This window comes from Felis catus, chromosome F1 (genome assembly GCF_018350175.1).
Source record: "Felis catus isolate Fca126 chromosome F1, F.catus_Fca126_mat1.0, whole genome shotgun sequence".
NCBI lineage: Eukaryota > Metazoa > Chordata > Mammalia > Carnivora > Felidae > Felis > Felis catus.
Genome location: NC_058384.1, coordinates 23977801 through 24001269, shown reverse-complemented (window position 1 = coordinate 24001269; position 23469 = coordinate 23977801). Strand labels below are relative to the sequence as shown.

The following is a 23469-nucleotide window of genomic DNA, read 5'->3' as shown; positions in this document are numbered from 1 at the left end:
CCAATGATACCAGGAAGGAGGGGACATATTGCAAGTTATTAAACTGGAAGAAAAAAATTAAAGCACCACCTAGCAAATAGGTTGGAAAGCTTCTGCTATAAGGCTGGTGGAACATCTGGGAACACTGCCAAGTAATTTTGGGGAAGAGACTTGGCACTAATTGTGGCCTTGTGTTCTTTGTGAAAGAAGAAAAAGATTATTTTATAAGTCATAATACACTACCTAGAAGCCAAATTGCCAGTTAAAATTCTATTTGTGGGCAGGTGTAAGGTTTCAATATAGCTTTCACCTAACATCATAGAATACTGCCTCTTTGTAATCAAATAGGATGCCAACTATCGTTTCAGCTCCATTTTTGATGTTTCAAATGTTCAGAAAAATAGCAGGTTAGGAATGTCTGTAATTATAATGGAATCTTATGTGTCTGCTCTAAATGCAGCTGTTTGGTTTATACAGTCCAGAGGAAATAAGTCACCAAATATAGAAAGGTGCTTTTGCTCTTATCAACTCAATTAATTATTTCCTCTGGAAGTTAACATTTTATTTATTTTATTTTTTTAATGTTTATTTGTTTTTGAGAGAGAGAGAGGAGGAGGAGGGGCAGAGAGAGAGGGAGACACAGAATCTGAAGCAGGCTCCAGGCTCTGAGCTGTCCACACACAGCCCAACACGTGGGCTCAAACTCAGGAACAGTGAGATAATGACCTGAGCTGAAGTCAGATACTTACCCAACTGAGCCACCCAGGCACCCCTAGAAGTTAACATTTTAAATGGATCCAAACAAAGAGAAAGGGGAAGGTATTTGGTGGCTAGCTTTTAAAATTCTATGCTGTTTAGTATCTTTTTAAAAAAGTCTGTGATACTTAAGTTGCCACTGATGTAATATAATCCCATTGATGCTTTTATGTAACTATACATACACTAGGCTTGTTTTCTCTGAAGACTTAAAGAAATTTGGAGGCATCAATCTTCACATTCCTCGTGGTGGAAGGCTTAAAGAGCAAGCCACATCTGAGCTGGCCTTGAAAACTCTGGTAAGTGGAAAGAAGAGATGCCTTTCACCCCATTCTCCACAACTGGAATGCCCTTGGCACTTTTTTCTCTTGCTCTCCAAATCCTAATAGGCTCAGGGCCTGCCACCACCATGAAGCCTCCCTTGATGTCTCTGGTCCATCTTAATATCTTTTCTTTCTCTGAAGGACAAGCGGGTATCTCTTGTTCTCTTCATGGTAGCACTCAAATCCTACTGCTGTTCATTGTGCCCTCATTATTATATGACCTACTCTTCTAAACAGAGAGATTCTTCTAGGCACAGCCAGTTCTTATATTTCTTCTTTTATTTATTTATTTTACAGAGATTTATTATATTTAGAGAGAGTGTGGGCACTTGTGGGGTGGGGGTGGGGGTGTGTGGAAAGGGAGGGAGAGAGAGAGAATCCCGGGGCTGGAACTCACAAACTCTGAGATCCTGACCTGAGCGGAAATCAAGAGTTGGACGGTTAACCAGCGGAACCACCCAGGCCCCCAGGGTAACTCTTATATTTCTGATTCTCGTTCACTTCAGTGCTGGGGTTACAGTCGGTGGCCCATAAATAATAAAGTGACTAATGAAAGACCTAGAGAAGTCAACTGCTTAGGAAACAATTATTCTGGCTGCTCCCTGACAGCAGGGAGGTTCGGGGTGGTCTGCGGTTTGGGAATGACTTGTATGTTACCATTCTTGCCATCCATTTTGAAAGAGTTCAAGGGAACACACTGCTCCAGGAAGCGCTGGTTTCTTGTCTGTGCTTATGATCCGGTTGGACCAAAAGCAAACTGAAGGGCCTTTCCCAGAGAGTCACAGCCCTCTTTGTGACAAAGGAACTGCTGTGGACGGCTGAGGGAGGACGGGGGTCGGGGCAGGTCGGAGCTGGAGCCACAGCACTATTTTTCAGTCCTCCTTTGTCCTTTAGCCACCACACCTTGCTGACCGGTTTGTTCTTCCAACCCCAACGCCCCCTTCCTTGTAGGCTTGTATCTTAAAGGACTGCTTCAAGGTGAGGATTTTGAAAAGTACGTTGGGCACTTGTAAGCTCCTCCCCCAAGCAAAGTCAGCAGGAGGATGTTGACGATGGCTGTTTGCTCTCAACACACGGAGAGTTTGCAGAAAACTGGAGGTCAGACCCCTGCCTCTTCTTGGGCTCCGGAGGCCTCGTGCGGCCAGGACAGATGCAGCGGGCCTAGCGACTATTGCAAGCCCGCATCGGACCAGGCAGAGCTAGGGGAACACAGCCTTGCGCCCTGCCGCTTCGGCCGGTGACGTGTGGGTGAGAGGACCCGTGTGCAGTGCGGATGGCGCAGGGTCTGCGCTGAAGACGCACGGAGCAGGCTCCTTGAATTCGATGCCCACTGAGGCGGTGCAGGACCCACCGCCGCATCAACTGCTGATCTATTTCAGTGGTGGCGTTTCCGCAGGAATGGGAAATTATTTATTCTCAGATCCTTAGCTGGTTTCCTTTTACATAACTTCTGCGTCTTTCAATTATGTTCACTTTGGGGGAGCCCTAGGGCTCTCCTAAACCATACAGGTGTGGAATTTTAATAAAACACCGTTTATTAAAATCCGAGCTCACAAAATTGGTAAATTATGGAGATGGATTATTTTTACCGCAAAAGGATTTTGTGATCAAATTCAGGTTCCCTTTGATTAATCCCTAATTCTCCTAGTGCGTATAATAACACCACACTGTGGATTTCTTCAGAAGTAATCCATGTGCCCAGCTACAGTACATCATGGCAGGCAAAACCATGTTATTTGACTTCAACAGGACCTAGATTTGAGACCAGGCTCTGACACTTACTTGCTGTGCGTTTGAATAAATTTATTATCCTGTCAAAAATACAAATTAAAATTGTTGCAAGTGTTAAATGAGATAGCATAGCTCGAACACTTAGCATACAGTAAGAGCTCCCTATTTTAGTGAGCAATTCTTTGTCTTCTTATTAGAGTATTCATAAAGGTCGGTTGACCCACATCTGGTTTAAATGCAACTTTTTTTGTATCTTTTGTGTAAGAGTTAGATCTACCTTTGTTGCTGTGACTTACTTCTGTGACCATTCTGCCAGTTTCCTGTCCTGCCCAGTGGTTTGGGTTCTATGGCCTTGGATTTCCCCAAAGGCCAAAGTCTTTCCATCACAGAAGTAGGTGGAAAAAGGGCTACTCCCATATCATACTGCCTGTAGGCTGAAAGTCTGCATAATTAGATGGGTTTCTCTCTAAAATAATGCTTCTCAAAGCATAGCCAGTGAACCCCTTTATCATAATCTTAGGAGTGTTTATTAAATTGCAGATTCCTAGGGTCCTACCTCACAGCTTTTGAAATAGAATCTTTCGTGGAGGTTCTAGGGTAAGAATCTTCATTGTAATAAGCACCTAGCTTATTCTGATGCTAACCAAATAAAATTGTAGAACTGCTCCAGTGCAGTCCTCAAGTTTGCCTGATTATGGAAGGGCCTAGGGATATTTAATAAAAATAGAGGTTCCTGGGCCCCACCCCACAATTTCTAGGAAGGAACCTGAGGATGTGTATTTTTAAAATATTTTTTAGTGCTTATTTATTTTTGAGAGAGAGAGAGAGACAGACAGACAGACAGAGCTCAAGTAGGGGAGGGGCAGAGAGAGAGGGAGACACAGAATCCTAAGTGGGCTTCAGGCTCTGAGCTGTCAGCACAGAGCCAGATACCGGGCTCGAACCCACAAACCTTGAGATTATGACCTAAGCAAAGTCGGACGCTTAACCGACTGAGCCACCCAGGCGCCCAGAGGATATTTTTTAATAAGTGCCCTCAGGTGATTCTGATGACCTGGCAAATGCAGGAAATGCTGCTCTAGAATGACTGGCCAGTGGCACCTTTGGTGGTAGTGGTGGTAGCAGGAAAGGGATGGGGGCAGTGATCAGGGACGGGATGGTGGTTTGAATGATCCAGAGAGCGACTTAGGTCAAGAGCTGAGCTCCCACTGTAAGGGTTCATCTTTGCTTTTTACTTTTTTTTTTTTTTTATGTTTATTCATTCTTGAGAGAGAGACAGAGTGTAAGTGGGGGAGGGGCAGAGAGAGCGGGAGACACAGAACCCAAAGCAGGATCCAGTCTCCGAGCCGTCAGCACAGAGCCCAATGTGGGGCTTGAACTCACAAACTGCGAGATCATGACCTGAGCTGAGGTCAGACGCCCAATCGACTGAGCCACCCAGGCGCCCCAAGAGTTGAACTCTTAACCAGTAACTGAGCGACCCAGGCGCCCCTCCACATCACCTTTGCTTTTCAGCCTCTCCCCCTGCGTGCCAGTCTGTGTCCAGCCGCTCCCACAGTGTTTCAGAAAGCAAAACCGAGTTACTTTGGGGAGATGAAGCAAATGCAAGAGTGAATAGTGAAGCTCCTGGGCAGGAACCAGCAATCTCAGATGAACAACTGTGGGGCTGTGAGTAAATGGAAAGAACAGCTGCTTATCATAACAGCCATCCCTGGTTCTCTCTTACAGCCTGGCTGAAGTTCCCATTGTCACCTTTTTCAGGAATTGCCTCCTTTCTTTAAGACGGTCTGACTAGGTTTGTAACTCAAATGGCTTCCATCAAAACAACACCCTGCACCAGGTGCTGGCCATTCAGTGACCTGTGACTGAGCTGTGCCTTACCTACTGTCTTTCTGGACCTCTGTGCCAGCCTCTGCAGCCAGATTAGTTCTTTCAGAGCTTGCACTGGGTCCCGGCTTCTCCTCAGCAACAGCAGTCCAGGGATGACAGGTGCCATGCTTTCTGCACAAGTCTTCATCTGCGGTGAGTAGAACAGTAATGCTTCAACCTCCTATTTTATCGGCAGATATGGCTACCAGGTAAAAAAAAAACCTACTTGTTACAAAGATGCTCTCTTGGGATACTCATCCTCTCTCCATGGTGCTCTCCTTACTCCCAGAAAAGCTGGACAATACTTCCCTTAGTCTGCTGTCTACCCAGTGATGGGAAGGCAGCCTACAATCAGAGGAGTCTTCTCCTTCTCCGTCTTCAGCTGATGTTCACAAGGTACCTGTTCTGTAATTTTGCCCCCAGTTACTTTGGACCTGGGTCTACCACCTCATGACAATACTGAGTTTTTTCTTTCCCTCTGGTAGGGATTATCTGTGATCCCAGTGGCTAATAGAATTTGCAATGAGGAAGACTCTGATACCACCGTAGTCCTTCATCTATCTTGTTATATGACATTCTGGCCAGCAAACAATGATGAGGGCTTTATTCTAGGGAGATATTATAGTGTGTTCAACCAGGGATAAGTAAGATAAAGTCTAGGACAGAAAGAAATTCAAATGAGGAGTACAGCAACATTTCAGTGGATGACCTATCCCAGGGTCAGCCTGGCAATGAAAACATAAGAGTCAGGATATTCAAAATATAAACAATATGGGAGTTCTTTAGTTGTGATATCTGTGTGTATCTATATCTCTATCTACAGAAAACTAAAATATTAATCCGGAAAAAGTGTTGATAATGTGCATTGTATTAAGTGTTGTGTTGTCAACTAATCTAGACCAATTTGTTCATTCACAACTGTTGGGTTCTTTTGGCAAATAACGGTGACCTCTAATGACTAAAGGTAGAGAGAGGAAGGGTCAAGGTCTCATTCCCAATAAACTTGTTACAAAGTGGTACATTACAAGAAAAGCAAATCTCAAACCAAATCCTGCAACACAAATGTGAACATTTATTAGCAAACAGACACGAAGAGTCATGCAATATGCTCTTATTGGCTCCCTCCCTTGGTCACTCTGCCAGTCCCCTTTCATGACAGTTTCACTAGTGACAGATACAGCAGTATTCTCTAGGGAGGATCAGCTAGCCATCCAGTCAGAATCAGACAATAAGTCCTTTGGTAAGAGATGGGACACAGGACCGAATGGGACTTCTAGGCTGGTGCATCATACCAAGAGATATTAGGCTGCTGCACAAGAGAGGTTCATGCACAAGTGAGGGTGTCTGTACCTTGCGAGTCAGTTTACGTATACTGAACACTATTCCAATTGCCTTTGAAAAACTATTTCTAACTCCAATTATGCTAATGAATAAACCCTTGACTACAGACAGAGATAGACATCGTTGAAGCACTCCTAGTACTCTGGAGTAGACTCCTGAGTGGGCTTCTTAAAATTTTAACTAAGCACCTCTGGACAGTTTATCCCAGGTTAGGAATGTTAATTAGGTACTCCTAGCATATAGAATAAAACCAACACACACACACACACACACACACACACACACACACACACACTTATGCTGAAGTATTTTAAAGTAAATTAGACAACATAACAAGTGGACAACAGGGGTGCCTGGGTAGCTCAGTCAGTTAAGCATCCGACTCTTGGTTTCAGCTCAGGTCACAATCTCAAGGTTCGTGGGTTCAAGCCCTGTGTTGGGCTCTGAGCTGACAGTGAGGAGCCTGCTTGGGATTCTGTCCTCCTCGCTCTCTGCCCCCCCCCCGCCCCCTCTCTCTCTCAAAAATAAATAAATAAACATTAAAAAAAAAACAAGTGGACAATAAAACAAATCTTCAATTTAGTTATAACATTGTCAACAAGAGGATTAAATGAGAATGATTAAATTCACATTATATATGGAAAAATAAATACAGCTAATTAAGAGTTATTTGAACTGGGGCGCCTGGGTGGCCCAGTTGGTTAAGCTCAGGTCATGATCTCGTGGTTCGTGAGTTCGAGCCCCATGTCAGGCTCTGTGCTGACAGCTCAGAGCCTGAAGCCTGCTTCAGATTTTGTGACTCCCTCTCTCTGCCCCTCCCCTGCTCATTCTCTCTCTCTCTCTCTCTCTCTCTGTCCCTCTCAAAGAATAAACATTAAAAAAAAGAGTTATTTGAACCAACTTACCTTAACAGACAAAAGAACAGATATATACCATTTGTTTCTGATATTCAGCTCCAGTTTCATTAAGGACCATCACATCAGATCAAGGGAAATTACTCTGCCTTCTTCTGTTCAGATCCTCATCTTTCATCATCAAGGTCATTCATTCATTTTTTTTCAACTGATGAACATTTACGGACTCTCTACTCCCAGACTGAGGTTACAAAGATGAATACAACTCGTCCCTGAGTTCAGTGAGTCTCCAGATGAGTGGAGAGAGCTGGCTTTTAAATAGATGCCATGAGTGGGAGTCCTAGGGTATAAACTCAGGACAGTAAAAATTGGTTAGCTTGTTTTCTATAATCATATTTAATTTCTATCTTGATCTCTCACTATGTTTGTAGTGAGAAATTAACTCTTGGTCAATGCAGAGTAATAGATAATTCAGGGTTTCCCCCATGCCCTTCTCCATGGGGCAGCATTTAGATTCCACTAGTTCCATGACATCAGTGGAAGGAACATCATTGTTTAGCATGTGGGCATCTGCTGTGGTGTGTGGGCTCATGTCTGGTTTCCAGTCACCAATTCACTCAGGACACACGGTGCCTTCCCATTTCCCACTGAGAGGCCCTTTCACCAACTTACTCCCAGCTCCTTGAGTTCCCTTCTTGGATATGAGAAGTGAAACTCTCAGTGTTCTCTTGCCCTCTCAGGCCCCCTCTCTCATAGCCTCTCCCCGCCCACCCTTGCCCACCCTCAGATCATTCATCAACGGCTTACTATCTCTTGCTCCAGCCTCCCTTTTCTCTGGCTGCAGTCCATAGGATCTTCCAAATCAGTTTAGGGAAAAGAAACTTTGTGCTATAATAATTTAGGACCTAGGCCTTTGATCCTTAAAAATATTCTTCTTTAAACAATGAACTTCCAGGGTGCCTGGATGGCTCAATCAGTTGACTTCAACTCAGGTCATGATCTCACAGTTCATGAGTTCGAGCCTCACATTGGGCTCATTGCTGTCAGCACAGAGTCCCCTTTGAATCCTCTGTCCTCTCTCTCCCTCTCTGCCCCTGCCAGGCTCATGTGCTGTCTCTCTCTCTGTCTCAAAAATGAATAAACATGAACATAAACAATGAACTGCCAACTTGAGTCTATTTGGGGAAACTCAAAAAGCTCTATTAACTCATTTTTTGCTCTTTGGATTTTTTATTGAACAGCCTAACTCTGGAGGGTAGTGAGTATAGACTGCCCCTCTGCTCTAAATGGGGAAAGAGCAGGGTTATCAGAGAATATGAGGGAAAGAAGTATAGGTTTTTTCCTAAATGCTTTCCTTCCATATAGCAATTCCAGTAGAGTATAAAGGGATGTGATAGAGGGGACATCAGGTATATTGTGCATACATGAGAGGGTCACTTAAAAGCTGACTGGGAGGTTCAGGGGAGGTTTCCTGGAGGAAGAAGTTAGCTGAGTGGTTGGAGGAGTAGAGGGGGCAGAGAGGGTAGCATGATAGAGGGCCATAGGCATTATAGAGAATGTGTCATATTTAGGGATCCACAAGCAATTTAGTGTGGCTGGAATATAATTTATCGTAGAATTGAAAGTTGGCAAATATGAGGTTACACTAGAAAACTGGGTTCAGATCATGAAATATACTATCTTTTTTTTTAATTTTTTTTCAACGTTTTTTAATTATATTTGGGACAGAGAGAGACAGAGCGTGAACGGGGGAGGGGCAGAGAGAGAGGGAGACACAGAATCGGAAACAGGCTCCAGGCTCCAAGCCATCAGCCCAGAGCCTGACACGGGGCTCGAACTCACGGACCGCGAGATCATGACCTGGCTGAAGTCGGACGCTTAACCGACTGCGCCACCCAGGCGCCCCGTACTATCTTAAAAGCAATGGAAAGCCACAAGGAGAGTGACATTATTAAATCTATACCATAGAGAGGTCAATCTGCCTTTGGTGAGAAGTGACTAAAAGGCAGTGTACAGCAGGCAGGGAAACCAGTGAAAATGAGCTTTTAGGAACCAAGAAACATTATGAGGCTCTGATTGGCTATAATGGCAAATGGAGGTGAAGAGAAAGGGAGATACTGGAGACATAATTAGGAGGTAGAATAAGAGATTTAGTAATGGGTTGAATGATTCCAATGTCTTTAGTGGATGATGGTGTCATTCTCCAAAACAAAGAATGTAAGGGGAAGAACTCATTTGGGAGGTGAAGGAAGAAGATAAAGTAAAAAAAAAAAAAAATTAATGTCTGTATGACATCCAAACAGCTGTCCAGCAGCATTGCCCCTGAGGCAAAAAATCTGGGCTGGAGATGGGAAGTGGAATTCAGTTCCATAAAGAAGGTAGTTGAAGTCTAAGGAGTGACTTAAAATCATAGGAAACAAGTATATACAGAGGACTAACTCCAGATGCTTAAAGATCACCAACATTCAAAAGTCAATTCCTTCTGTGTCTTCTCTTCTGTTTCTAAGCTGGTTTGCATCAGAAAGAGAATTATCAGGTCAGGATTTTAATGCCAACTGCAGAGAATTCTATCTCTCTGTTTACAGTTGGTTGAAGCTCTGGTTTTGAGAACAGCGTCTTCAACAACTGTTTTCAACCACTTTAGAGACCTGGTTGGAACATAGTTTTTCTCTTGTTAACTTATTGTCAGTGAAATGTGACATCCTCCTGGTAACTGGCAAATGTATCTCCTACTCTAGTTTGTCCTGTGGTGAGGGAGAGGGGCAGGAATGTTTTCATGGTTCCCAAACTGAAAGGAGAGAACTATGTTCAACCTTTGTGCTGCTAAAAAGATCTCCATTTCTTCTCAGAAGTCTTACACTTAAGACTTTTATACCTTAAAAATATAGTCCATGATGAAGTTTGGGGGTAATGGGGGTTCGTGGGGTCACGTCCAAGAAAGAATTCTTTTTTTAATGTTTATTTATTCTTGAGACAGAGACAGTGTGTGAACAGGGGAGGAGCAGAGAGAGAGGGAGACACAGAATCGGAAGCAGGCTCCAGGCTCCGAGCTGTCAGCACAGAGCCCGATGCGGGGCTCAAACTCACGGGCTGTGAAATCATGACCTGAGCTGAAGTCGGACACTTAACCGACTGAGCCACCCAGGCACCCCTAAGAAAGACTTCTTGAAGACTTCTTTGGTGCAAAAAGGTGATTTTATTAAAGCATGGGGACAGGACCCATGGTCAGGAAGAGCTGCACTGGGGTCCTGATGGGTAACTCATTACCTACCCTCAGATTGGGAGGGGGTCAGAGCTAGAGTAAGTCTCTATGGAATTTTGGAAGCAAAGTTCCAGGGCCTTGAGGGGCTAGCTGTTGCTAGGGAAACACCATTTAGTACCATTTAATAAAACCTCAGTCATGAGACCCTTCAGATGCATGTCAGGGGGCCATAAGCTTGGAGTATGATTGCCAGCACATATCTTGGGGCAGTTGAGATAAAGGAAATAGACTTACAGGATCCTCGAGGTTGGGGCACCATTAAGCCAAGGTTCTCTTTTGCCCCCAGCAAAATGTCATCATGGAGGCAGCTGAGCTCCTAGAGGGAGGTCACTCTGCCGGTTTCAAGGACTTGTCAATGGGCTGTAGGCAGTAAGGAAATTTAATTTTTCATTTGCCTCAGTTTCCCACATCACCATGGCAAGCACTTAAACCCCTTTCCTTTGTTCTTGGGTAGCTAGGAATGTCCAAGGAATATCACACAGATCCCACCTGGGTGGGAGGGGGTGCTAGCTTGTGCTTTGCCCCACAGCCTGCCTCATGCTCCCTCATCACCTCCTGGTCTGTAACAGAAGATTTCTTAATGTTTTGATATCACAGGACACCCACTGATGAGATTTTTATGTGTAGAGTTGTAAAGCGTTTCTTTAAAAACTCTTTATTTTGTTAGGACAACAACAAAAGCCCCAAAGTAACATTTGGGTGAAGAAGGAAGGAAGGAAGGAAGGAAGGAAGGAAGGAAGGAAGGAAGGAAGGAAGGAAGGAAGGAAGGAAAGAAAGGAGGAAGGGAGGGAAAAGAGAGAAAAAAAACCCTAATTTGATCTTGAAAGGTAAGGCAATGAATGAAATTCCTTCACTATTTTTCATTATCATGATAAAATAATTATGAATCATGAGATTTGAAAGTATCTTTCCATTTACTCACAGCACATCTGCAGGTTATGTGTGGAACACCAGTGTTCCGTGGCATGCAGTATGAGAAACACTGTTGTGGTGACTTAATTGTCACAGTCCACAGGTCTATGCTCATTATGTGGGGCTTTACAATCTTTAAATCTGAAAGGCAGTTACAGAAAAGACAAGGGGTGGTCCCAGAAAGCTGGTTAATTCTGCCCTTTAGTGTCCACTGTCCTTGTCCTTAGTGCCCTTGGAGAGAGCAGAGCTCTGGAAGGCCATGGAAAGACCCTACAAAGGACCTGCAGGGTAGGAGGCAGTGCTAGGTGATGCTTTGGCAGCAGCTGCAGCAATGAGAGGTGGAGGAGCCATCATTAGACAGGCCGCCCAGAGGCAGAGCGGCCAAGCCACTGATTGCCACCAGCTTAGTTAGCAACAGGCCCCACCATATCACAGGAGGGGTGGAAAAGCCTGAAGAGGCGTCCTGGCCTCTCATCTCCTGCTGTGCTCACATGCACCACCAGCAGCAGCTGCGTTGCAGAACTGCGTCCCTCTCCGCCTCTCTGAGAATCCTGTGAGTGTGTGTGCGCTGTATATTGTTAAAGAATATTTAAAAAAAGAAAGTAAAATCATGGCTGTCCTACAAATGTAAGATGAAGACATGTCAAATATTGTGTTTAATTTAATAAATGAAGGAACCAATAAGTCATTCTAGCTGGCTTAAAGAACTCCAAGAACCACATAGAAATAGGGGGGACCCGACTTCAGAAATGAATTTACGAATAGATGCAAGATGTGCCCACCCATAGGGCGATAATCAATTTATTTGCATTTCTATAGATAAGAATCATTTGCATTATTATCCATGTTCTGCAACTTACAAGGTTGCAGAAAAGCTCAAAGAAGATGAAAGATGGAGATTATCCCAATGGGTGAGCTGCTTACTTTCTAGTTCATAGTAAATCCAATGTAAATTTTAGCTATTATGTATTGTTACAATAATAGTGTATTTGGAATCAGACAGGCTAGGGTTTGAATCTCTTCTCAGCCACTCGCTAATTGGGTGACCTTGGGCAAGGAAATTCATCTTTCTCAGCCCAATTTTCTTATCAGTGTGCCATTATTTGGGGACTAATGAGAAATAACAAGAATAATGTTTGTAAAATACTCTATAAAAGGTTACAGAGTAAACACAGAGTAAACATTCAACGGTGGTAGTGTTATTTTTGTTATTAAAACTGGCAATTTTAACAATGCTGAAACTTCTGTTTATGTGACCAGCCGTTGCTGTTTTCATTACCGGTATACTCAGATAAAATTAACTTTTGGATATAAAGTTTTAAATCATAAATAGATAAATAAATGGACGTCAGATACTGAGCCTGGCCAAATGGTACTGTTGCCAAAGCTAATGACTGAGTAGGTCTGTGTTCTGTCTTTTTCAAAAGTTAGGTGTATCAGCTGCATAAAGTGGGTTTTTATCCTAGTAGGTTGGAAATAAATGATAAACATTAAAAAGCAAAATGTTAAGCGTAAATGCTTCTTGTCTCTAGACACAGAAGGGAGGTTGTCAATGCTCCCTATGAACAAAACACACAGCACACACACTTTTACCAGTAATTATTTATGAAACAATCACCAACATCATGAGTCAATGACTGTAACTTCAAGAAACCCACTGTTTCATACAATCACAAAACTGATAGGAAACTTCAGGATTACCAATCCATCCATTTCTTCATTTTAGAGATGGGAAAATATTATTCAGAGAGATTAAGTATATTGTCCAGTGTCACACAGCTAGCAGAGTTGGGACCAGAAGCCCAGTCTCCTGATTCCTAAGCTAATTTTCTGTGAATTTCCCTACGTCATATCCATCGAGTTGGCAGTCGCTAAAAATAGAACTGCTAGCCATCCTCAGTATGTATTGAATTGAGAAGTCAAGGCCCACAGAAATGACACACAAGCTTCCCTGCAGCACTCAGGACAGATTGGACTTGCCAGAAAAGGAGGTTCCACTTGACTAGAGCTGAGCAACCATTGTCCAGGGCGGAATGAGTGGCCCACTCGGCTGTAGCACCTCATGATTTATTAACTGTTACTGGTGCCCATGAAATATTCATCCGCTCTTTCCTACAGTTACTGCGCCCCTGCATCAATAAACCATTGCTCCCCCATCTGTTTAGGTGTGCAGCTTGGAGAAGAAAAGCTTCACAAAAATGGAAGAGGCCTCTTTGCATGCTTAGCTCAGAGGCAGAACACCAATGCACTTCTTGGTTTCCTGTCCTTTTCTCAAAGGGCACTCCCCATGTGTTGCCAGACAGGGAGAAGCCCGGATGGCTTTGTAAGGGGAAGCTCGAATAGCTAGGGAGAGGAGGGGAAGAAGGATTTCGTGTGATTGGCGTGCGGGTTGTAATGCTTCCAGTTTCAGCCTGAGTTTATTTCCCCCTGTAAGTAATAAAGCAGGACCCAGGGAGCCCAGGCTTGCCTAGTGTGGAGACTTGCCTGGAGTCGATTCGTGCTCAGTGTGAAGCATGAACCTGCGTTGCTCTGCAGAGCCTCCTCTTTGTGATCAAAAGTGCTGCTCCTTAGTAGCAGAAAGAGTGGACTTTCTGCACCACTTCCCTCTCCTATTTCTTCAGAGGCTTCTTCATAGACTTGTTTTTTCCTGTATACCCCTTTGCTGCGATCGTCTCCCTTGAGCCTTCTCTTCTCACCGTGTGTATTTCCCATAAGTATTTGGATCCTTGATCATGCATTCTCCTCCTGTCAACAATCCTTTGCAAGTCTCTCTCTTCAGCTTCAGATCTACAAGTCCCACTACACCATCTGTCTGTACCAGGATAACCCATCGCCCCTCAAACTCAATAGGTCCCAGCCTGAACCTATTATTTCCCTTCCAACGCCCACCCTCCTCTACTCACCAAACCTGCTCTACCTGGACTGGATCCATTACCAAGACGACTCACCCACGTGGCTGACAGGCTGGCGCTGGTTGTCAGCAGGTTGCTTACCCAGGGCATTTGACCAGGGAGCCTCAGTTCCTCTCTATTCGGGCTTCTTCACTGTACAGTGTGGTAGCTGGGTTCCAACAGTGTTCCAAGAGACAGGAAGTGGAATATGCAGGTCTCTTAAGGCCTGGGCCTGAAAAGTGGCACAGCATTACTTCCATTGGTCAAGCAGTCACAGAGCCCACCCACATTCAAATGTAACCCTGCCTCGAGGGGTGTGTCAAAGAATTTAGGGCTATCTTTAATCTACCATGTCCTATGTCCAATCAGACTCTTGCCATCCTGTCCCTTCTTCCATGGCTTTCACACGCTGTCCCTTTGGTCTTGAATGCCTTTCTCACCTTGTCCTATTTCCTGCTCTTTCTTCAAGATTCTGCTCAAGAGTTATCTTCCCAAGTCTTTCTTAACCCTACCCCCTCCAGGGTGTAATATAACACCCTGTGTTACCATTTACTATTCTGTATTGCAGTTGTTCATGAGATGTATTTCTCATGAGACTGTGAGCACTATGAAGGCAGGGACTGTCTTATTCTTTTATGCATCCCCAGAACCAAGCATGGAGCTGGGCAGAGCAAAAGACCTCGGCAAACATTCATTGAATCGGTGAGGGTTTCCTCATTTTAATCTCTCAGTGGCACTGCAAGGTGGCAAAAGTTGAGGAGTATTCCTGTTTTACTGCCATGACTTCCTTATCTTAGATAAAAAGAAATAAACAATTATGGCAAAGAGTAATGACATGACCCAAGGTCTTATAGCCAGGAAGATGATTCAGTTGAATCAATAGAAGTTCAGTTTCCCAAAGTAAGTTAAAAGCACAGATCTTAGGGACAAGGTTGGGGAGACAAGTGGGGAGAAAAAGCCCCACTATGAATGGACATGGTTGTTTGGCAGAAAATGAGGTTACCCATTCTATTCTGTGTTTACTGGGGGAATGCAAATGACCTTCTCTCCACTGCCAAGAAACTAAAAACAGCATAAGCGATGGAAGATGGTCTGATAGAATCTGTTAAGAAAGAGAGTGGACACAGTGCAAGTGCTTTGTACAAATAGGAAAGGTGGATCTAATGGAGATTCTCAAAATGACAGTGGGAGAGTGAGAGTTTGCCAGTAATTCTCAAGTGACTCTTCAGAGCAGAGAGAGACAGCTATTATCAGAAAGAGAGGCTGTGCCTACAGGCCCAAGTGTTAGGGTCAATTGGATAATTCATTGGAGTTAAAAACCTCAGCTAAGATAAAACATCCCTCAAGGACATCTGACTTTATGTGCTCCGATTTCATGCTTAACACGTCCCTTCTGTTCACTGATTTGGCTTCTTACATATTTTTTTTATTAGAAAAATATTCTCTTGATAATAGATAGGGGTATTCCAGTCACTAGAAAGAAACCTTCCTCCTTGTAAATTCATGGGTATTGCAGCTTGTAAGCCAATTTCTTTTAAATTCGATTAGTTGGGACAAATGGATTCTTTCTTTGAGTTTTGATGGTCTTAGTTTTTTTTAAATCACACAAATAATTCATATATACTTTTTCGTGTAAGAGAGTCAAACAGTTGAAATAAGTATAGATGGAAACCCCTTTCACCACCGGGCCCCCATCCAACTCCCAATCACAGAGATAATCATTGTTATGCATCCAATATATAGCATTCAGTCCTTTTTCTACGCATTTATATAGAGAGGTGGGTGTGTTTATATATTTATAAATGTCCCTTTCGATTTTTATACAAATTAGATCAGACTCAACATTTCCCTTTTTCATATAACTCTATCCCATGAAAATCCTTCTACGTTGGTCCACAAAGCTCTGCCTTCTTATTTCTTATGGTTGCGTGCTTTTTCTATAGGATATATTAATCAGAATTCTCCAGAGAAACAGAACCAATAGTATGTATGAGTTAGAGACGGGGGAGATTTACTATAAGGAAGTAGTGCACATGATAGTGGAGGCTAGAAAGTCTCAAGATCTTCAGGGTGACTTAAGCAAGCTGGACACCCAGGAGAGCGAGTGGTTTAGTTCCAGTCTGAAGGCCTGCAGGCTTGAGACCAAAGAAGAGCTGATATTTCAGTGTGAGTCTGGAGGCAGGGAAAAACCTATGGCCTAGTTAGAAGGCCACAAGGCAAGAGAAATTCCCTTTCACTATGGGAAAAGTTAGCCTTTTTGTTCTTTTCTTTTTAAGTTAATTTATTTATTTTGAGAAAGAGACAGTGCCAGCAGGGGAGGGGCAGAGACGGGGGGAGGCGGGGAGAGAGAGAGAGATAGAGAGAGAGAGAGAGAGAGAGAGAGAGAGAGAGAGAGAGAGAGAATCCCAAGCAGGCTCCACACTGTCAGTGCACAGTCCAACTCGGGGCTTAAACTCATGAAACCACGAGATCATGACCTGAGTCGGCCACTTGGCACCCCCTAGCGTTTTTGTTCTATTCAGGCCTTCAAGTGATGGATGAGGACCACCCACATTAGAGAAGCCCACTTGCTTTACTCAGTCTACCAATTTAAATGTTAATTGCATTCAAAAACACTCTCACAGAGACACTTTAAATACTGTTTGACCAAATATCTGAGTACCCATGGGCCAGTCAAATTGACACATGAAATTAACCATCACATAGGGTTATATAATTATTCTCCTTTTTATGGATAGGTTTTTTTTTCCTTTTTACCTTTTTCCATTTTTTTACTATTAAAAACACTACTTCAATACCAATTTTTTGATCATACAGTTTTGGGCACATATACATATACATATATGTATATTTCTATAGGGTATATTGCCAAAAGTGGAACTTCTTGGAGTGGTAGGTAGAATAATGAATGCCCTTCCCCCCCAAAATGTCTAATCTCCTAATCCCTAGGGCCTGTGAATATGTTAGGTTGCACAGCAAAGGGAAACTAATATTGCAGGTGGAATTAAGATTCTTAGTCAGAAATGGACCTAATGTAATCACAAGTGTCCTTAAAAATAGAAGAAGTGAGGGGACCCTGGATGGCTTAGTTGCTTAAGTGTCTGACTCTTGGTTTTGGCTCAGGTCATGATCTCACCATCCTGAGATTGAGCACTGCTTTGGGCTCTGTGCTGTGCATAGAACCTGCTTAAGATTCTCTCCCTCTACCCTTCTCTGCTCCTCCCTGCCCCTGCCCCCATCCGCACACTATGAAAGAGAGAAAGAAAGAAAGAAAGAAAGAAAGAAAGAAAGAAAGAAAGAAAGGGTGGGAGGGAGGGAGGGAGGAAGGAAAGAAGGAAGGAAGGAAGGAAGGAAGGAAGGAAGGAAGGAAGGAAGGAAGGAAAAAACAAAGTAGAACACAGAACCAGAGAGATCATGCTGTAAGAAGGAGTATGCCCAAAGTTCCTGGCTTTGAAGATGGAGGAAGAGGTCCACCAGCCAAAGAATGTGGGTGCTCTCTAGAAGGTAGAAGGAACAAAACAGATTCTCCCCTTACAATTTCACACTCCAGAAAGGAGTATAATACTGCCAATACCTTGATTTTCAGTCAGTGAGACTTATTTCATTGTTCTGAATTACAGAACTGAAAGATAATAAATTTGTGTTGTTTTAAGCAACTAAATTGGTAGTAATTTGAAATAGGAGCCACAGAAAACTATCATACTAGGTCCTAGGGAATATGTATTTAAATTTTGATTGATAAGAATGGCTTCAAAAAAATTAAATAAAAAATTTTTTATAAAGTGTTTCAATTTACAATTTTATTACTAGTGTAAGAGAAAGCCCATTCCCTAATGCCATCACCATCACTGGAGTTCATCAATCTTTTTCATTTTTAGCAATTTGGTTGGGTGAAAGTGATTATTGATTTGTTGCTGAGACTGGGAATCTTTTTACATGCTTTCTTCCTTATTTACAAATGGAATATTTATCTTTCCTTATTTTTATACAAGGTTGATGGTATGCTTTGTTATTGAAGTAGAGGTGCTGTTTAGATATTGTGGCTCCTAATCCATTGCCTTTTATATATGTCACAAATATTTCCTCCCAATCCTTCACAACTTCATTAACTACAATTATGGGATCTTCTGTCATGTAGACAATTTTGTGTCTTGATTAGGAAGAAAAGATTAATATCTTAACTAGAAAAACTATAGGTGCCTGTCTGACTCATGTAATAGAACAGCTTGAGTGACACTCCTTTGAGCATTAGTTTTCTTATTATAGTAATGCATTTATTCATCCAAAAATCATTGACTGTGAACCACCTTATGCCATGGGTAGATGCCAGGGAGACATAAGTAAAGTCAACATTCGAGGACTATGCAATCTACATGGAGATACAGACAATGAGACCACCATAACAATAATAGAACAACGTGTGCTGTGATAGAGATTTGTGCAGAATCCCATGGAAATCCATCGGAGGAGCCCCATATCCAGACCAGAAGCTTTCATAGGGCTTGTCCAGGGGAGGTAGCAGAGCAGGAAGGGTACGCGGGGCAGACAGAACTGCAGGTACAGAGGCTGGGGACAAGAGCAGGAGCTGTAAACAGTTCACAGAATGGGAGTGATGATGGGGTGAGTTGTGAGTTTGGAGAGGTCAACAGAGACTGTTGCAATCCGTATCATTCAATTCAGTCTGTTTTCTGAAAACGCTAAAAAGCCTTTGAAGTTTGAAGCAGGTGGATGAGGTATGGACTAGCCTTTAGTAGAGACCATTTGGGCTGGTCTGTGGACAAGGGGCTTAAAGGGACATTGATCAGAGGCAGGGAGGCCAGTGAGGAAAAAGGCTGTCAAACTAACCTAGCAACAATGGCAAAAGTGAAAATAAAGTAGTGGCAGAGGAATGGACACACTGGACAGATTGAGAAATCCACCCTAATTTGTCGTAAGTCAAAGACAATATGTAGTGTTTTTTTCCAAGTGGAAGTTCCCTGTAAACTAAAACATTCAACTTCCTGATGGAATTATAGGCACCGTGACAGGCCAGTAGAGATGTTTCTGAACACAGAAGACTTTCCAGGAAAAGTAAAAGTAAAAAATCATGGCATATTCAGACCATATTTGGATTTTGTCCTTCATATTTGGATTTTCTTTATATGACTATGAATGCATAACCCCAGCATCAGCCTGTCTGCCCTCCCCTTTATTCCTACCAGCCCCGTATTCTTTGTGTTCTGTATCTTCCTATGTATGTTTTAGGAAACAAGAGGGCTTATCGTCCGTCCTTCCTGACATTTCTCACTGCCACTCTGCACTAGACTCCATTCACGTTCACTACCTGGAAATCCTGGACCAGGGGATAAGGTAAGAGTCTGCCTCCTTGACTAACGAACCAGCAAAGGTGTGAATGGGGGAAAAGAAAACTCTCTGATGTTCTTCCACCCCTTTATTCCACATGACACCACTTCTCAAAGTGATACAGGGACTTCACACTTTACTGAAGCATTAAATTGGCGAAAATTATAATATAGAAGAGCAAATTATTAAAACTGTAGACAAACATTTTTACCTTACTCTAAGGGACAAATGCTTCCCTCTGCTTCACCCTCATCCCCAGCCCTGCTTTTGTTTCCTGTTCTCAAGCAAGTGACCAAATAACATGGGGGAGAAGGACATGCCCTTTGCCAGGAGCAAAGCTTTCCTTATTATAGTATTATTCTCTCAGCTCTCTCTTTCACTCAGAAATGGGAAAAATATTGAACAGCATTTCCCAGACCTACTGCTGGCTAATAGCATCAGCTGCTAATGTTTTATGAAATCCATCCCAGCCAATGTGGAACATTAAGCAGAACCCACTGGGTTAGCATTTGCCCCCTTTCCTGCTCTCTCCACATTATTTGACCTGTCCTGCTATGTGAAGAGACTGTCTAGGATCCAAAGCTTTGTGTCTGCCCAGCAACAATGATAGGAAATGAATGCCGTCTTGACATTGCTAAATGCCCTTTGGGACTGACATTTGGTGGGCCTTCCAAAGAAAGCTGAGTTTATTGACACTGTGTGTTTGATTATCACTCGCTTTTCTAGGACAAAGGCCCAAAGCAGCCCCTGTTACCATTTGGCTGGCATTAATTCTATTTCAACTCCTCCTGATCAAAAACAGAAGCTGTATCACTGGTGCTCTGGTCTAAAGATGCCCTGTGTCACCCGTGGGACATCTGGCCTCAAGTGGCAACATGTAGAGGGTGAGGAAGAGACAACTGGAGACACATTCAGAAAGTTGTAATAATAATAATAATAAATTTATATATGCTATCTTATTTGATCCTTAAATGAGATAGGTATTTTTATCCTTGTTTTAAAAAAATGAAAAAAACTGAAGCTCAAAGACTTTAGAAATTTGCCCAAAGGGCTATATCTTGGTGGGAGGGGATGTATGGATTTATGTGATTCTAGAGCTACATACTCCAGTATCTTAGGCTGGGACCCACTATGTCCCTCTGCCCTGGCCAAGGGGTGCTATCATCCAAGAAACTCAGTGACCAGGTCCAGGTGAGTTTTGAGTTTTATTTTATTTTATTTTAAATTTATTGTCCCATTAGCTAACATACAGTGTATACAGTGTAGTCTTGGCTTCGGGAGTAGATTCCTGTGATTCATCACTGACATACAACAGCCAGTACTCATCCCAACAAGTGCCCTCCTCTAGGCCCATTTCCCATTTCACCCCCCACCCCCAAGCCTTCACCCCCATCAACCCTCAGTTGGTTGGTTCTCTGTATTTAAGGGTCTCTTATGGTTTGCCTCCCTCTCTGTTTTTAACTTATTTTTCCTTCCCTTCCCCCATGGTCTTCTGTTAAGTTTCTTAAAGAAGGGGGAGAAATGAGATCTGGCACACAGGAAGGAGTGATGTTCATCTTGGGGCTGGGGGATAGGGCTCTATTAAGTCCTGGGCAGTAAACTCATGTGATTGGGAGATGGCCTTAGCACTACAGATCCTACCAAACAGGAGCTCCATCGACCATTGTCCTTAGGGAACTTTTATGTTTAACCTGCGATCAGTTTAGCATTATGGACTCTTATCCTCGGGGTCTGTACATGGTCACAGCCTCCAGTAGAGTCGCCTCCAGTTCCACGAGGAACTAGGAGCTAGGGAAAGACAGGACTGAAATGGGCTGGATGATGGAAACCTGGCCCTTTCTCTTAAAGCTTGAAAGGGTAGCCAGTGTCACCAGCAGGAGCATCAGCTGGGCACCATGCAGCTATTTGCAGCTTGACAGCCTCTGCTGAATTATTGATACCCCTCAGTACCTCGGGACCTCCCCCTTGTTAACAAATCGCGCTCCATATTAAAATTTAAAGAGGCAAATGAGTGCAATCTCTCGCCCTATTATTCCCCCCTTCTTTTGCCATCTGAGCTCTAATTTTTAAGTCAATCAGCCTGAAAGGTGTCTCTTGGGAGGTGGCACAGCTCAGACAGCCAAACCCAGGACAGGAAAACCAAAGGCCACGAGTAACACCATGACCTGAGCCCTGAGTCAATTAATGGAGTCTGAGTGACTCTGGGCCAGGTGAGTACTGACTCTCTCTGAGTCACTGAAATGAATAAGAAATCTGTTCACCTCCTTCCTGGGACAGCAGCCCCTGTCCAGTTTGTCACATCCCTAAAACTTCCCTAAAGCACAGTATGAAAACTTTTAAGTTGTGATCCAAATTTGGATTTGGGATGCTCTGTTTGGTCTGCAGAGTCATGGTTTTTTTTAATGAAAAGAGTTTCCAAAAATTTTAAAAATAGGAGGTTTTACACAAATATCAGATTTTCTGACTTTTCTTGAGAGATCAAAGGACTTGGGTGTTCATTTGCACATTGTACCACTTCCAAGGGCTGACAGGGGCTGCTCCTTTATTTTTTATTTTTTTAATGTTTATTTATTTATTTAGAGAGAAAAGAGGGGCAGAGAGAGGGAGAGGGAGAATCCCAAGCAAGCTCTGCACAGAGCCCGGTGCAGGGCTCGATCTCATGAACCACAAGATCATATATGACCTGAGTCAAAATCAAGAGTAGGACACTTAACCAGCTGAGTCATCCAGGTGGCCCCATGTAGCTGCTCTTTTAAATGAGGTAAGACTTCTTTTCTTTGCCACAGTCTCTACCCTTCCCATTAATGACTGAATCTGTGACCCTTGGGCTCGAGAAGGATGGCAAGCGTTTCTGTGTGCCAGCTCAAGTCTGTTAGCAGGACTGCCTGGGGTCCCATAATTGATCTGATCAGTTATGACAGATTGCATTGCACTTTGCAATTGTTCACCTCCCCTTCCCTGTAAGAGGATTGTACATCTCTGACTGTTGCCATGTGACTATGTGCAGATTCTTGAAACAGACACTCTGAGAGGCATTGTGGGTTATCACCGGCTGTCTGGCTCTTTTCCTCTGCCATGGGCATAATGTACCCTGTGATCCTTCAGCCTGAATCCCCGTAGGACAAGGACACATGGTGCAGACCAGCAGCTGGCTTACAGGTTGGAGCTGAGCCACACCCTTGACAGAGCAGCAGCCGACCCACAACCTTCAGTAATATGAGTAAGTCAGCTGTAAGCATCTGAGAATTGGGGGATTATTTGTCACTGTAGTAGAACTGACCAATACAGCAAGGCCAGGATTGCTAGAACAAGGTACTATGATGAAAAAGCAATATTGTCTTATTTTTGGAGAAGAGAAACATGATGGCCTTAGGGAATTCTTAAACAACATTAATTTTGGTTGTTTTTAATTTAAAAAATAACTTAAGAGGATTCTGGAAAGATAATGGCAGTGGCCTCAGAAGAACCGGGTTGGGTTCCCGAGTGCATATTTAATGAATAATTTTCCTTTTATCAAAAACTTATCTTTTAAAAAATCATATGTGTACTGAAGCTTATTTTCAGTTAATTTCACTTTGTATTAGTAAAGAGGACATTGCAAAATACTTGTCATGTAAAGGGTGTCTGGCGTCTGAAAGAGTCTTCACCACTGCTTATTATGAGGATCAAAGGGGCTGAACTATTTGAAAATGCTTTGTCAGTACTACATGAGTACAAATGCTAGTTTTTACTAGGTTTGTGGTGATATGGCATCGTTTTCTCATTTTCTCCAGTAGGAGGCAGGTCAGGCGTTACTGTCCCCATTTGACAGATGTACAGACTGAGTCAGTAAGCAGGGACTTGTCAGCTAGTTAAGGAGAGAACTGAGAGAGAGTCAATTTATCATTCAGACTAGGGCACCAGCAATCTGTCCGTTGCCTTATACACAAAGGGGCCAACCAGGGACTTTTGAATAATCTTGCTAATACCCAGATTTCTAGTCTAATGGTGTCAGTTATAATGAGATTTGGCCTGTGTTGGTTTCTTAATAGTAGCCAAAACCTAATTAATTATCTACTTCCGTATATATCTACCTTCTGCCTCCTTTGGCCCACGGCATTGCTTCTAATTTACATTTTCAGTTCATAATGTCAATATTCACCAGCCCCTTTCAATCCTTGATTAACCTGGTCATTCTCTGAGCCATCTGGTGGTAGGCATGGTAGTTA

At 43.1% G+C, this 23469-nt stretch overlaps 1 protein-coding gene across 3 annotated transcripts in view; it reads left to right on the top strand.

Moving 5' to 3' along the window:
* Positions 1–23469, top strand: part of TSEN15 (tRNA splicing endonuclease subunit 15) — a 185903-nt gene that overhangs the window by 117116 nt on the left and 45318 nt on the right. For 2 of the 3 annotated variants that reach the window (XR_006591898.1, XR_006591897.1), the window contains exons 11-13: positions 926–1034; positions 4518–4811; positions 19163–19267. The gene's annotated coding sequence lies outside the window, so the exon portion shown is untranslated. Of the gene's footprint in view, positions 1–925; positions 1035–2009; positions 2617–4517; positions 4812–19162; positions 19268–23469 lie in introns of those variants that run through there. The other variant, XR_002739135.2, reaches the window with a different exon arrangement.